The sequence below is a fragment of the Nymphaea colorata genome, chromosome 1 (genome assembly GCF_008831285.2).
Source record: "Nymphaea colorata isolate Beijing-Zhang1983 chromosome 1, ASM883128v2, whole genome shotgun sequence".
In the NCBI taxonomy this organism is placed as follows: Eukaryota; Viridiplantae; Streptophyta; class Magnoliopsida; order Nymphaeales; family Nymphaeaceae; genus Nymphaea; species Nymphaea colorata.
In genome coordinates, this window is record NC_045138.2 from 17,707,373 (window position 1) to 17,720,449 (window position 13,077).

A 13,077-nucleotide genomic window follows, 5' to 3' on the forward strand; every position below is an offset into this window, starting at 1 on the left:
CTAAGGAGCATGTCATGTGGATCACCCTCACGGTAAAACCCGCCTTCGGGATCAACTTACCGTTGGGTCTTCGTTTACGCACAATCGCACCTTAGAATTACGGTTCCACCCCTCCATTTTAGACAAGTTTTGGAAGCTGGCTCACATTTTCCATGGAGCCTCAGAAATAAGACGAGGTCCGTTTATTTCGTTGTTTATTTTGCTTTTTGTATATATATGCATGTGATTTATTGTGGCATTCTTTGGATGATAAGGGTCTTATGTTAATGTTGGGATGAGAAAAATTGTCTTGTTTTGTTTTATGTGCTCCAGCAGTGTAAGTGTTTTTAACTTCATTTTCTCATACAGAAATTACACCTAACGTTGATCCAGTAGACGGGCTTCAAGGGAAAGAGAGTTTTTGGCAACCATGACAAAGACAACAGGGTTTTGCTTGGTTCCCCGCCAAATCAAAGAGAAAAGCTCCGGCAGTGAACCAAGATGGATTATGATAAGTTTCAGAAGTTATTTGAAGCATTATAGGACGTTTCCCAACCTTTTGAAACAAGGTGGTAACTGTTTTCTCAGTCGGTTTAGAGATTTGCCTTTTTCTAGCATTGAAGATTCAAAAAGCCATGGATTTTTAAATTTTTTGCCGTATTAAAACGATTTAATGTTCTTCACAATCTTGAGCTGGTAGATAGATAGGCCATCATTCCACATGCACGTTGGAAGTTAGGAGCATTTGATTACCCGATCTTTAATTTGAGGATCTGATCGGAAGCAGAGGCTTCTATTAATTCCTGATGCTAGCAATCTGTAGATATCGTAACTACGTATTTAAGATCCTTAACGACCCCTGCATTTATCAATCTCAAGTCAGAAGAGATAGGGAATATGATTTCTTCCATGAATTTCAAGATTTCGTGTGATTCATGCATTTTTATCTCATATTCAAAATCTTCAAGTCTGAAGATTCTAAATCCCTGATCCTTGACAAGGTCTTAAATCTATTCGAATCGGGTAAACTTGGTTTTCTCAATTGACAAACCTTTTGTTGTATACTGCAGGTCATTGATTTGTTTGAAGGATGAGAAGGGAGTTGCTATTATGCATTTGGACCCATGCAGCATCGACAATGATGCCCTTCCAAATGAACACATTATACATGAATCCATAAGGTCTCCATCCTCAGCATGGGCCACTCTCCCATACAAACCAAGCTGATGGGACATCACGAGTCCAAGCCAATTGACGTCTACTGCCTCCATCCATGGCTGAGCTCCGGACAGGGATGGCATGAGGCTCCACTCGGGGTTACAAGCCCTTTTGGATAAGGATATAGCTATTATACATAGAATGTCAGGTCGTATATACATAGTATCTTTAAACAATATTAATCTTCTATTATAAATCACTTCATATCATATTTATCTCGTTTGATGAAGATATAAACTGGGATGGGTATTAAATAATTTGGGAGGGACTTTCATGGGGAATAGTAAGTTGTCGTTGTTGGTGGTGGTGGTGGTGTGGGTGGGAGGAGCGCATTTAAACGGTTCACGGGAGCAAATGGTACATGGGCTTTAACTCCTCTGGTACCGGTACCCGTGAGCTCAAGAAAATGCATTCTTTTTTTTTTTTTTTTTTGGATCTGGATATGGAAGATCCAGTTTAGGATGTTCGGTGGCCCGAACTTAGTTGCTGCTTTGTGGCTTGAGCTCAGGTCGGTCGACCAGGGACTCGGTGAGTCCAGTGGTCTGGCTGTTTTCGCCTCGCTCTGTTTTCCAAATAGCAATTTGGATCATGAACCGGGTCTGGATCTAAATCCAGTTGCTCTTGTTTGGTTTTTTTTTTTGGCTTCTTTGTCTACTCGTGCTAATCTAACAAAAGTCGCTTTCTCGCTTTCGCTTCCAGGTAGTGCTGTTAGAATATTTTAGATTCTTTGTTTTAACTTTTAAAAACGACCGCAATGAGTTTGGATCTGGTTTTATTGAAAATCTGGTTGTTGGGTTTGAAATGCTGTAGGTGGACAAGATGGAGCAATAATCGCTTTACCAATTATTTGATGGATTATCTGGTAAAGCCAGATCTAACCCGGTTAATGTGCGAGCTAGTTCGAGTTCTTTACGACTTAACCCACAGGGTCAGGGTCAGGGTCAGCCAGCTTGAGTTTGCGGCGAGGCTTCGCTTATGTAACACACTGACGGATCGCTTGGAAACAAATCATGCATCCACTTCAAAAATTGGGACAAATTCATGAAACACTATATTTCATGAATGTGTCTCATTCTTTGGGATAGATTCAAGAAACAATTTGTTAATGTTCTCATTGCTAAATGGCTCCTAATTGTTTTATCTAAACTTCAGTTGGCAGCCGGGTTCGTAATGGGGAGCATTCTACAAAGCAAAATTCCATTCATTAGTTTATGTTAAGAGGACATCTGAGAAGAACATTATGTTCTTAGAATATATAATCTAAACAACTTTTTTTTTTGTTTTAGGAAGCATGATACGATTATAAATATTATTTTTTATGTCAAGCAACCAATCCCCAATATGGTTACACCATATTTCATGAAACATGTTGATCTATAAAAGTAAATGTTACAAAGAAACAATGTTATTCTTACTAAAATATCTCTAATAGACACAATCTCTGGCTACCTTTCTCTTGAGGGTGATAAAGGTTGCTGGAATGGAATTCCAGCTTAATATTAAAGACTAAATAGATATAGTACTTATTCTCACAAGGTCAAGTTTGTGGTTGCTTGGTGAAAAGGTAAAGTGAAGTAAAAGTACAAAAATGTTGGCCCAATATTCCATAATAGTCACTTTAAATGTAAAGCAAAAGGTTAAAGTCATCTTCAATCTTTAAATTATATTGTATTATACTAGTACTAAGCACCAGCTGAATTGGTTTATATGATATATTTTTACAATATGAAATATGAGTGACCATGAGGCTTGTTAAAAGGTTGGACGTGCGACCTTTAGGGGGCGTTTGATTACTTCACATTTGAAATTTATGGACCTGACGTAGATATAACGTGACATGTTTTTTACCGACATGATAATAAATTCAAAGTAAAATTTCTAGTTCCTCCATAGTTGAAATCTTTTTTTACTTTTTTTTTTAGTTGAAAAAAAGTTGGATTTAAAATTTGAGGAGGCAGGATCTGATTTTAAATCCAGTTTCTCAAAATAATGAGATTTTATATCCGGGACAAAAAACAGTCTTTTATTTCGAGAAGATTAGGAACTTGCCAATTTGCTCAGCAAAAAGGGAGTTTCAGGGGAAGAAAAGGCCAAATTAATCTTTTCTCTGAAAGAGATTTTTTTTTAGAAAAAAAAAAAAGCAGTCACTTTTCTAGCAAAGCTGGCCAAATTTTCTTAAGGATAGTTTTCCATTCTTTGGTACAATTTGACTCTAAATTTTTCTGAAACAAATAGCGAATTTACAAATACCAGTATCCCTTCTCTTCTTTTCATGAATTATTTGAGTTTTAATTATCCGGAAATTTCATGTTAATTTTTCCTTTTGGCTTTCGCTTTTCAGATGATGAACTGAAAAAGAATAAAAAGAAGGGAAGGAAATGTGGATCATTTTCTTCTGTCTTCTTCACGTGCTACCTCATAAAGTGTGATGCAGTGAACAGGTTCCCAAATGTTGTAGCAACTATTCATTACTCACCAGTAAATTCTGTGGAGGTGCCCGATATTTTCCATTTTTGCAATCGACAGTGTTTCTGAAAATGAAAATAAATTCAATATTGAAAAAAGAACTCAAAATTTGTAAAACACATTGATTTTGACTTTTTACAAAACGAAAATTCCATAAAATAGCGCCTGAACCGCCTATTTGATATCAAATTTAAGTAGGCAGATGTAAAGAATGCAAAGTTAAGTATGGTTTTCGTTATTACTTCAAAAGTTGATTTTTTTTTTTATTTTGGGTAAAGTATGCCCTTTTTTATTCCTTGACAACAAAGGAATCAGTCGATTCAAATATAGCCAAGTTTTTCAAAAATATTTTATTCCTATTCCTGATGGATGTATTTTATTATTTCAGTTTCGTATATAAAACAAAAATAAAAGAGATCTAAAAAGAAAACATATGAGAGGCAGAGAAAGAAAGAGAACTTGCATATATTTTAAGACTTCAAGATATATAGATGCATGTGTTTCCTAGCTGTTACGAATCCATTATGGTGTTTTTTTTTTTTATTATTATTTACGAAGTACAGGCATGTGTTAGGTTTGGTATAAGCAGGTCTTTTTGTTTCGGATGTGTAGAACTAAAAATATAAAATAAACTTTCAATTTTTTTAAAAATGACAGAATGGTTTTTTATTAGAAAACACACACACTCTCTCTTTCTCTCTCTCTTGGTCAGCTCAAGGATAAGTGGGCTCGAGCCCTTTGGGTGATCCGGAAACATTACTAGTCGGGACGGACCGATCCGAGCTTTATCTGGGCCAAATCTTTCAATTTAAGCAACCAACCAAATGTCAGATTTACTTTAATCACACAAAGTGAAGCCAATAAGAGCCAAATCCTTAAGGATTCTCCTCCAATTAAAAAAAAAAAAAAAGGAAAAGGAAAAGAAGAAGCAGTGTAAGCCACATGCATCCCCACATGAAAAGTGCAAGCACATAAGACACTTTTCACTTAGCTTCACTTTACTTGAGCAATTAACTCTTTCCATAGAAAAAGTTAACTAATTGTTTTAGTAACTATGAGTGCTTTACATATGGACAAAGGAAGGATCAAAACTCTAAACTTTTAGAGAGAGAGAGAGAGAGAGAGAGTTTCACCATAAGATAGTTTTTTATGTTAATTACTTTTAACCAATTAACTATTTACACAAAAGTTGAACTGATTGTTTTAGTAACCGTTGGTGCTTTAGATATGGACAAGTGAGGGATCAAAACCCTAAAACTTTTTATAGAGAGAGAAAGAGAAGATTGGTGAGAGAGTGGGAATGCATTGGACAATGATGAAGGCAATTTGTTCCTATCTATTCTCTTGGTACAGAGGAAAAATGATGGAAGTGGGTGGGACCCAGTATTGGGTAAGGCTGTCCCTCGGTGGGAGCCTCACCTTGGGGCAAGTCATGTTACTCAAGCATGTGTGTGTGCAGAGTTTGGGAATGAGTGTGTCTCCTCCCAAAGGCTGTGTGACATGAAGGGGAGGAGTCCCTCAACAGGGGTGCCCTACTTCCCAAGCACATGGCCCCCACACCACACCACCCTTGCAGACTCAGTTGGGGCTAAGTAAGCCCACACCCACCCCTAGTTTGGACACCCCTTGGTTTGGCCCTCACACATGGTTCCCAAGTTGGGTGGCTGCTGGTTCGTTGTACCGGGGGGCCAGTAGTTCATGGATTCAAGCTGGTGCACTGTCTTGTAGCACCTCAAAATCTGTCCGAGTCCAAAACCCGAACGGGTACTCGTCCCTCGCACAAACCCGAAGCATGCATGGGTTGTAAGGTTCGGGGTACTAGCTTCGGGGTTTTATGCCACCGAGAGCGCAACCCAGTCGCTTGTAAGGTTCGGGGTACTAGCTTCGGGGTTTTATGCCACCGAGAGCGCAACCCAGTCGCACTACTCGAACGAGATCTCCTCGTACAAGGACGGAGAGGTTGATCGAGTAAGAATGAATATACTCTATTTGGTTGATTCTCTTCCAATTGGTTGGTTAGTAGGTGCAATGATTGATTCATGAGAGAGGTCTCCGGTTCAAGTCTAGGATGGGCTAGTGTATTAGGGTAGTTTACCATTCACCTAATCTTAAATGATTTACTTCAAAAGCGAGGTCTCTGGTTCAAGTCTATGATGGATCACCGTGTTAGGGTAGTTCACCATTCACCTAATCTTTCCTTCTTGAAGATGATATGCAACAAATTATACAAGAGGGATGGCTAGAACCACTACTATGTGCTATATAACTCGCTTTCTTTCTCTCTCTCTCTCCCTCTCTCTCTCTCTCTATATATATATATATATATAAACACATATATGGTTGGCAACCAACATAAAAAAAAGAAGTTGAAGGACATGACTTAAGAACTTTTGTGTATTGAGGAATGATTAGACATGGGGAGTGTGGGTGGTATGGGTGTGGCTCAAGAAAGAAGGATCTGAAAAGAAGGAAAAGTTAGGAAGCAACTCCAATATAGGCCATGTTCTTACATTCCTTTGGTAATCCACTAGGGTTAAGATTAGAATCATAGGTCATTGCTTATTAAGGTTAGGGTTTTATTTATTTATTTTTTTTAAAAAAAAAACTTTGGAATATAGGCTTTGGGATTACTTTCCTTGGCAACAAGCTGCTCTTTTAGGTGGCAATTTGCTGGCACTTCCCTTTTCTCTCAAGGCAAGGATGGAATCTTGAGTAGTTTTTTCACCTGTTGGGTCTCATAGGGTTAACCTTTATCTCATGACATTTATGTTTAGATTTATTTAACCGCCTCGGCCCTCGAGCTTATACTTCATGTCTCTTTATCTATGTCACAAAAGACAATGACACTAACCTGGACTTGACGCAACTCTTGGGTGCAAAAGATTTTACAATTTTTTCCCAAAGTCGGACACAATTCACGAAGTCTTTTGCTCAGTTGTTAATTTGATTAAAATGATTAAAACTAAAGGAAGAAATGTTAAAATATTAACCTGATGTAAACTAGTGAATGTAGATGTCAAATTCATCACATGAAATCCACACCCCCCCTTATCCATCCCCTACTGGTAGAGAAACCCTAATTAATGGTGCGCCCCCATGTGATTGGCTTCATTAAAAAAAGACCTCAGCTCCCATGTGAAGTTGGTGAATTCGCTTTTCTTTCTTCAACAAATGATTGAAAGAAGGAATTATGCTGCTTGTTTTTATGTGGCCCTCTAATTAAGGAGTCGTTTAAATACACAACCCTCCCTAGGGTTTAGGGCTTGTGGGTTGTGATTACTTTGATCTTGCGAACAAATCCGCCATGATTTTGAACTGCTCAGTTCGTTGAGGCACCGAAAGGGGGCTGATAGAGCGGAGCCGCTTTACGCGTACACACAGAATCATCATTCGATTCTCATGGGCGTCACTCTTTCTGCAAACCGACGAGGTAGACTAGGTCGCGCTCTCACTTAGAAAAGCTACATGCATCTCCCAACAAGCAAACCTCAATGTTTTTGCTAATCTTAACCTACCATCAAGTTGTTTCTATGGGAATTAGAATCTTTAAGAAAAATTTCGAGGGTGCCCGAATCTTAGGGTTTACGCCTTTGAAGCTTCTTAAGCGAGATTTGAGTCTAAACCCTAGAGAGCTAAGTTGAGAGTTAGGTTTTGGGTATGGGCTGTGGAAGAAGGACAAAGGAAGGGGATGATCCAAGACATTTAGGAAGAGGTGCCTACCCCATGTGGGCTGTCTTTGATAAGAGGGCTAGAGGGACCCAATCACCAATACTCTTCCATGTGAGGAACACATCACATTTTGCTTCCTTGTGCATTGTGTTGGTTGTATAGAGGAAAAAGAAAACTACCCAAACTTACCAAAATGTACTAGAACTCGTTCGCCGAGGACGATCGAGACTAAACACTGGCCAACCTTTCTTTGACTTCGGCCAACTTTGACCGGCTCGTGCATGTCGAGCCAAATTCCGCCCCTCTGCTCGATACGAGTCCGGCACGTGGTGCATAGAGAGAGAAGGAGAGAGCTGGGCATTTGATCCAAGCATGGGATTGTGCAACTAACATATTTTATCAGAAGATCTGAAAGGAATCCTGACCTCATCTTTTTGCATTTGGACTTAGTCTGACCCACTTTTGAAAACCTAAGGTTTGGTTTCTTCTTGGGAACTTGCAAGGAGAGAGACCTCCCACAGGTTTAACTCATGCGCCCTTCAATGGCCTGCATTTTTCTTTTACTATGGATGAAATCATAGTACATGCATTTCATTTATGAAACCAATGTTTCATATGCTTTTATTTCATATTTCCGCGTCCTACAGTGTATTAATGGTGGTTGTCCCTCCTCCTAAGGGCAGGTTCTTACACGCTACTCAACTGTCTATTTTATGTTCCTATAGTACTATTAATCTACGTGACAAAAAAATACAGATACACATAACTCCATTGAGACCACAAGCTTCCTTTTTCTCCGGAGACTGAAATTATATGAGAGTCTCAGTCAATAAAAAACGTGTTAAACCTATTATCAACATACAACAAACAATGTTTTAATTGAAATGCTACCAAAATCATGAGCAATGCAAACATGAAATCCTATCATTTTGTCTTAATACTATATGCTAAGGCCTCACGATAGACACGACTCGTGTCACGAGCGGCATGCGCCTGCACCTCGTCGTACTGATGTATGTTCCTAGGTTTTAGCAGGTAGGGGTGAACACGAGCAGAGTCGAGCCCAAGTGCAGTTAGCTCAAACTCGGCTCAACCAATGAAACCTCGAGCTCGAGTATAGCTCAATGAAAGCAGCTCGAGCTTGGCAGTTACGTGTTGAGCGCGAGCTCAACTCGATTAAGGCTCGACTCGGCAGTAACGTGTTGAGTTCGAACTCAACTCGATTATTTGAACGAGTTGACTCACGAACTGGAGCTCCACTCGTTAAGCAAATGGCTCGGCTAGAACTCGTTTACGAGCCGAGGTTTCACGAGTCGAGCTAAGACTCGTTTTCCACCCCTAACCTTGACCCAGCCAACATGCCATTTTGATCCATTCAACCAGAGCCTTCAAAGACAGTAATCTTCTTTACTTAGAAAATTTTCATGTTTCTTGATTTGAAGCCCTGCTCGCTTGATTTGTGCAGTGACCAAGAAAGAAATGTTTATAAATATTTGGGCCATCAACTTGAATTTGGCTCAGTCTGGGCTCATGAAAGTTCAAGTTGGGCAATCATGGAGCTGACACACTTGCTCTTGCCATAAATTAACCCATCAATGTGGTAAGAATCAGCATAAAGGAATCAACCCCAATGAAATATTCTAAAGCAGGAATTCCTTGAACACTTCTGACAATGCTTTTATTGTTTATTTTTAATTTATTCTTCTTCTTTGGTTTTTGGTGGGCATCAGCTGCAGTGGCACTCCATTTACCCTACAATAGAATATGAAACTCACCTCAGTTAAGTAAGTGAAAAATAAACATAATTCACCAATGGTTAATCAAACCTTGAGAATAACTTGAGAAATTTGAAAATCAACCAATCAAACTCAGAACGTGTAAGAAACATTTTCTGATTGCAGGCGCTCCGGGGTTTGGCAGATCATTATCAGATTATATATAAAAAAAAAATGAGATTAATGCAGTATTAAACTCTTGATATCGTTCAACTTGAAGATCTTAATTTTCAGTATCCCATACCTTTTGAGATACAAGATAGATGTCTTTGAATAAAATAATAATGAGCTAAAAAGATTTAAGCATTTTATTGATAGGTACCTTTGTGGAAATTTTGTATTTTTCAAAATCTTTTTGGAGAAGTCATGGGAATTAATATAGAACCTAGAAACCATCTCATTATTTCCTCGAAGTCAGCTTTACTATTTTCTGCTACGAAAATTAACTTTTCTAATCTTTGAAAATGGATGCGCATTACCAAGAATAAGTTTACTAACAACAACTGGGATTACTAAAATATAAATTGCATTTTTAAACTATTAATCTCTAGAATGTGCTAACAATAAATGCCAATTCATCTATAGAAGCGGACAATGGAGCGCTGTTGATGTCTAATGCTTGAAAATATATTTTTTTTTTCCTTCATGAAAGTGGAAGATTTAATGGGATCCAGATGTTGTACTTCTTCCCTAATTTTGGGCAAAGTGGCATTCTTGTTTTGGATAAAAGATGAAAGATTCTAGCTTCTAAAATGATATTTTTTCTAAGCTCGTTACAGAGTATTGCACATCATTTAAATAAAATTGAGACAATTGAGAGAACCGCACTCTTAACTTTTGAACGAATAATAACATATTCGAAACTTTTATATCCACCCTCTTGAATTAGACATGAAAAGGCAGTTAGGTGAAAAATTTTCAAACTTGTATGTGTTTGCTGTACATCATTAAACACCAGGAGCCTTTTCACATTTTAAAAACAATTGTAAACTAAAGGATTTGCACAGCTATTAGCTTCATCTTCTTGGTTTGGTTTTTATAGTTATAGTGGGTTAGATGTTTCTACCTTACTATTGAGGCGGCCATTAGGGGGCGGAGTCAGAATTTTTTTGAAGCGGGACTAGCAATAAATTTTACATTTTTAAAGACATCAACATGTAAATGAGAAAAATTGCGCTGAGTTATAAATAAAAAACTAAATATTTTTGTGGGTCATGTACGCATTGACCACACCTACCTGCGCCCCTAGCTGCTAGTTTTGTATCAAACAAATTCTATGAAGTTGGGGGTTAAATTAGAAGTCTTTAGCAAAAAAAAAGAAGAACAATAGTGTCATGACTTTGATATATGTTTTTGCTAAAAGTAGAACTTCCACTTTAACTCTCTTTTTCAACTCGATCTGATGTTATTTTTCACGGAATATGTCACATAGGTGCGAGTGTGCGGATGACATGACAATTCAAAATAAAAAGAAGAATGTAGGGACAAAGCGCGCAATGGCACACATAAGCTCAATATCAACAACACGTACTCGGCTCGACGCGACTCAACTTTTATAGATTCATTCAACATTTTACTTGTTTCTAACTTTAAAAGTTTTTGAAGTCTAAATTGCAGAAACCTGTATAACAAAGAAACACACTCTTGGATGGAACTCTTGACCTCCTTCAACAACACTCAGAAGCTATCTTGAGGTCATTGTTTTAGCAACATGGAGGCGAAATCAAGATATTAAGAGGGAGCCAAACAGGAACCGGATTTCTTGGCTTCTTCCATCAGTCTGTCATATCACATTGTTTTGCTCATTGTACCACATGCAACTCTGACACCTCCATACGTCACCCACCACACACACACTCTCTCTCTCCCTCCTTTTGATGTCCAAGGAAAGAAAGCCTGTCCCTTTCTTTTTTAGAGTTCCAATAATCAATTTCATCGTCAGTGGGAGTAGGGACTCAGAGCATGTGGGGCACTTAGTCAGAGCTCCAATTTTTGAATACACTACCTCCCATGAAGAAGAGAGAGAAAGCGAGACCCATATAGTTTAAGAGAGAGATAGGGAAACTTAAACCACACATAGAAAGAGAGAGATATATATTTATAAACTATAAATTTTAAGAGAGAGAAAGAACTATAAACTATAAAATTTCAGGAGAGAGAAAGAGCAGCACTAAAACTTTCAAGATTCCAATCTTGGGGAATGTGATTTGGAGTCCCCCAATATCTCCCCCCCCCCCCTTCACTGGGACCCTCTCTGCACCCGTTGTGTCCTACATTCCTCAATCCTCTCATGTTTTCACATTACTCCTCTATAGTACTACTACTCAGCCAATGTTCCCTCATCAAGTCTCCCTGTCTTCCATTTATATGTACACATCTACTGTTTATTCTTGCCAAACACTGTTTCGCCCTTTATCCAGCTTGCGGGGGTGAGTAAACTTGCTGTGTTTGCAGGTGGGAAAGTGTCCGCGGTTGCCCTAGCCGCGGGCAAGTTCTCCCCGGAACGCATCCGTTCACCACTTCGGACTGCCTACCAAACACCAACTTGTGTGAACTTTGACCTGAAGGACTGCCTATATATGTTCACCGTTACATATATATGTATGTGTATATATATATGTGTGTGTATGTGTGTGAGAGAGGACTTGCGTGTGGGATGTTCGATCAAGTTGGGTAGTTTGATCTGAATCGAGGATGTCAACATGGATGCGGCTCTTGGATCACTTGCAAGTAGTGGCAGAAGCTCGTGTTTGAATTCCTCTGATTTCTAATCCGAAGTGTGGTTTGAGGAACAAAAAAAGTCTCTTGATTCATTGATCAGACAACATGTGGATCAGATCTCATTTGGGCACTGTGTTGGATCTAACTTTCATCCAGATACCGTATTTCCGGCCGGTAGTTGGAGATTATGTTCTTAAAATGACAAATGCTTTATCCTCAACTTTTGTCCAACTGGTTCTAACCCGAAACCAAGTTCTTTGGATCTGGATCTGGATCTGGTTCCCATTCCATGAGACTAGACGCATGTGGGGATGTGGGGACTATCCACTATTCAGCTAACTGGATTCAAGCATTGCAGTTCAATTTGGAGTAAGATGCAACTGTAATACTTTCTTAATGCCTCTCTTGACTTTGTTATAGCCGCTTTAATTAAAGTTATTAGATGTGAACATTAAACAGCAAAAGTTTAGTTCAACAATCCAGGTCCTCCTTATGGAAACCCAAGTTTAAGTTTATTTTAGTAATCCCCTCCTAAATGATGCAAGCACAAGCTAGCTCATCTACATAAAATACGTTGTTCATATTCTTTTTTCTTTTTTCTTTTTAATGACGGAGTAAATAAATGAGTTTATTTAAGTCAATTCAAGCTCGTTTATTGTGATGCATGTGCTGTTTCAGAGTTCAAAATAATAAAAGGTTTTCTTCTTTCTTGTTTTTAAATGAAGAGGAGCCATTCAAAGGCCAAAACACTTATTGGTTTTGATCCCTAAGAGCCAAACCCCAATTGGGCCCCTTGTCCTATGAAGACAAGACCATAAAAAAATCACAATGTGAAGAGTGTAAGGATTGGAACTTGATCTATGATAATCCATCAGAAATTTCAAAATTTTAAACTTTAAGGGACTGTTTGGAATTAGTAATACTCCATGCATCTGCCTCAAAAATTAGGATAGGTTCAAAGAACAATTTAGAAGTTATATCATGAATCTACCCTTGTTTTTGAGACAAATACATAGAACAGTAACCTTCTTTTATTGTTGCCTAACAACCCTAGATGTCTTTTTGCTTGTTAAATACTAGAAAAATGCTATTTTTTTTCCTGCTAGTATATATCATTCTAATTGTGAAAGAAATATACCTACTCATATATGGCGTAAGAAGTAAGTTTTTATTGTTTTAATTCACCGATGAGGCATTCAAACTAATTCTATATGATAAGCTTAGCACTTATACCTATGAAGGCATACGT

General features: G+C 38.3%; 1 long non-coding RNA gene across 1 annotated transcript; it reads left to right on the plus strand.

Annotated features, from left to right (window-relative positions):
• Nucleotides 1-27: 27 nt before the first annotated feature.
• On the plus strand, nucleotides 28-1,339 carry LOC126410527 (uncharacterized). Its single transcript, XR_007574640.1, has 3 exons — nucleotides 28-176; nucleotides 349-548; nucleotides 1,050-1,339. It is a non-coding gene; the product is annotated as an uncharacterized LOC126410527 (long non-coding RNA).
• Nucleotides 1,340-13,077: the final 11,738 nt, after the last annotated feature.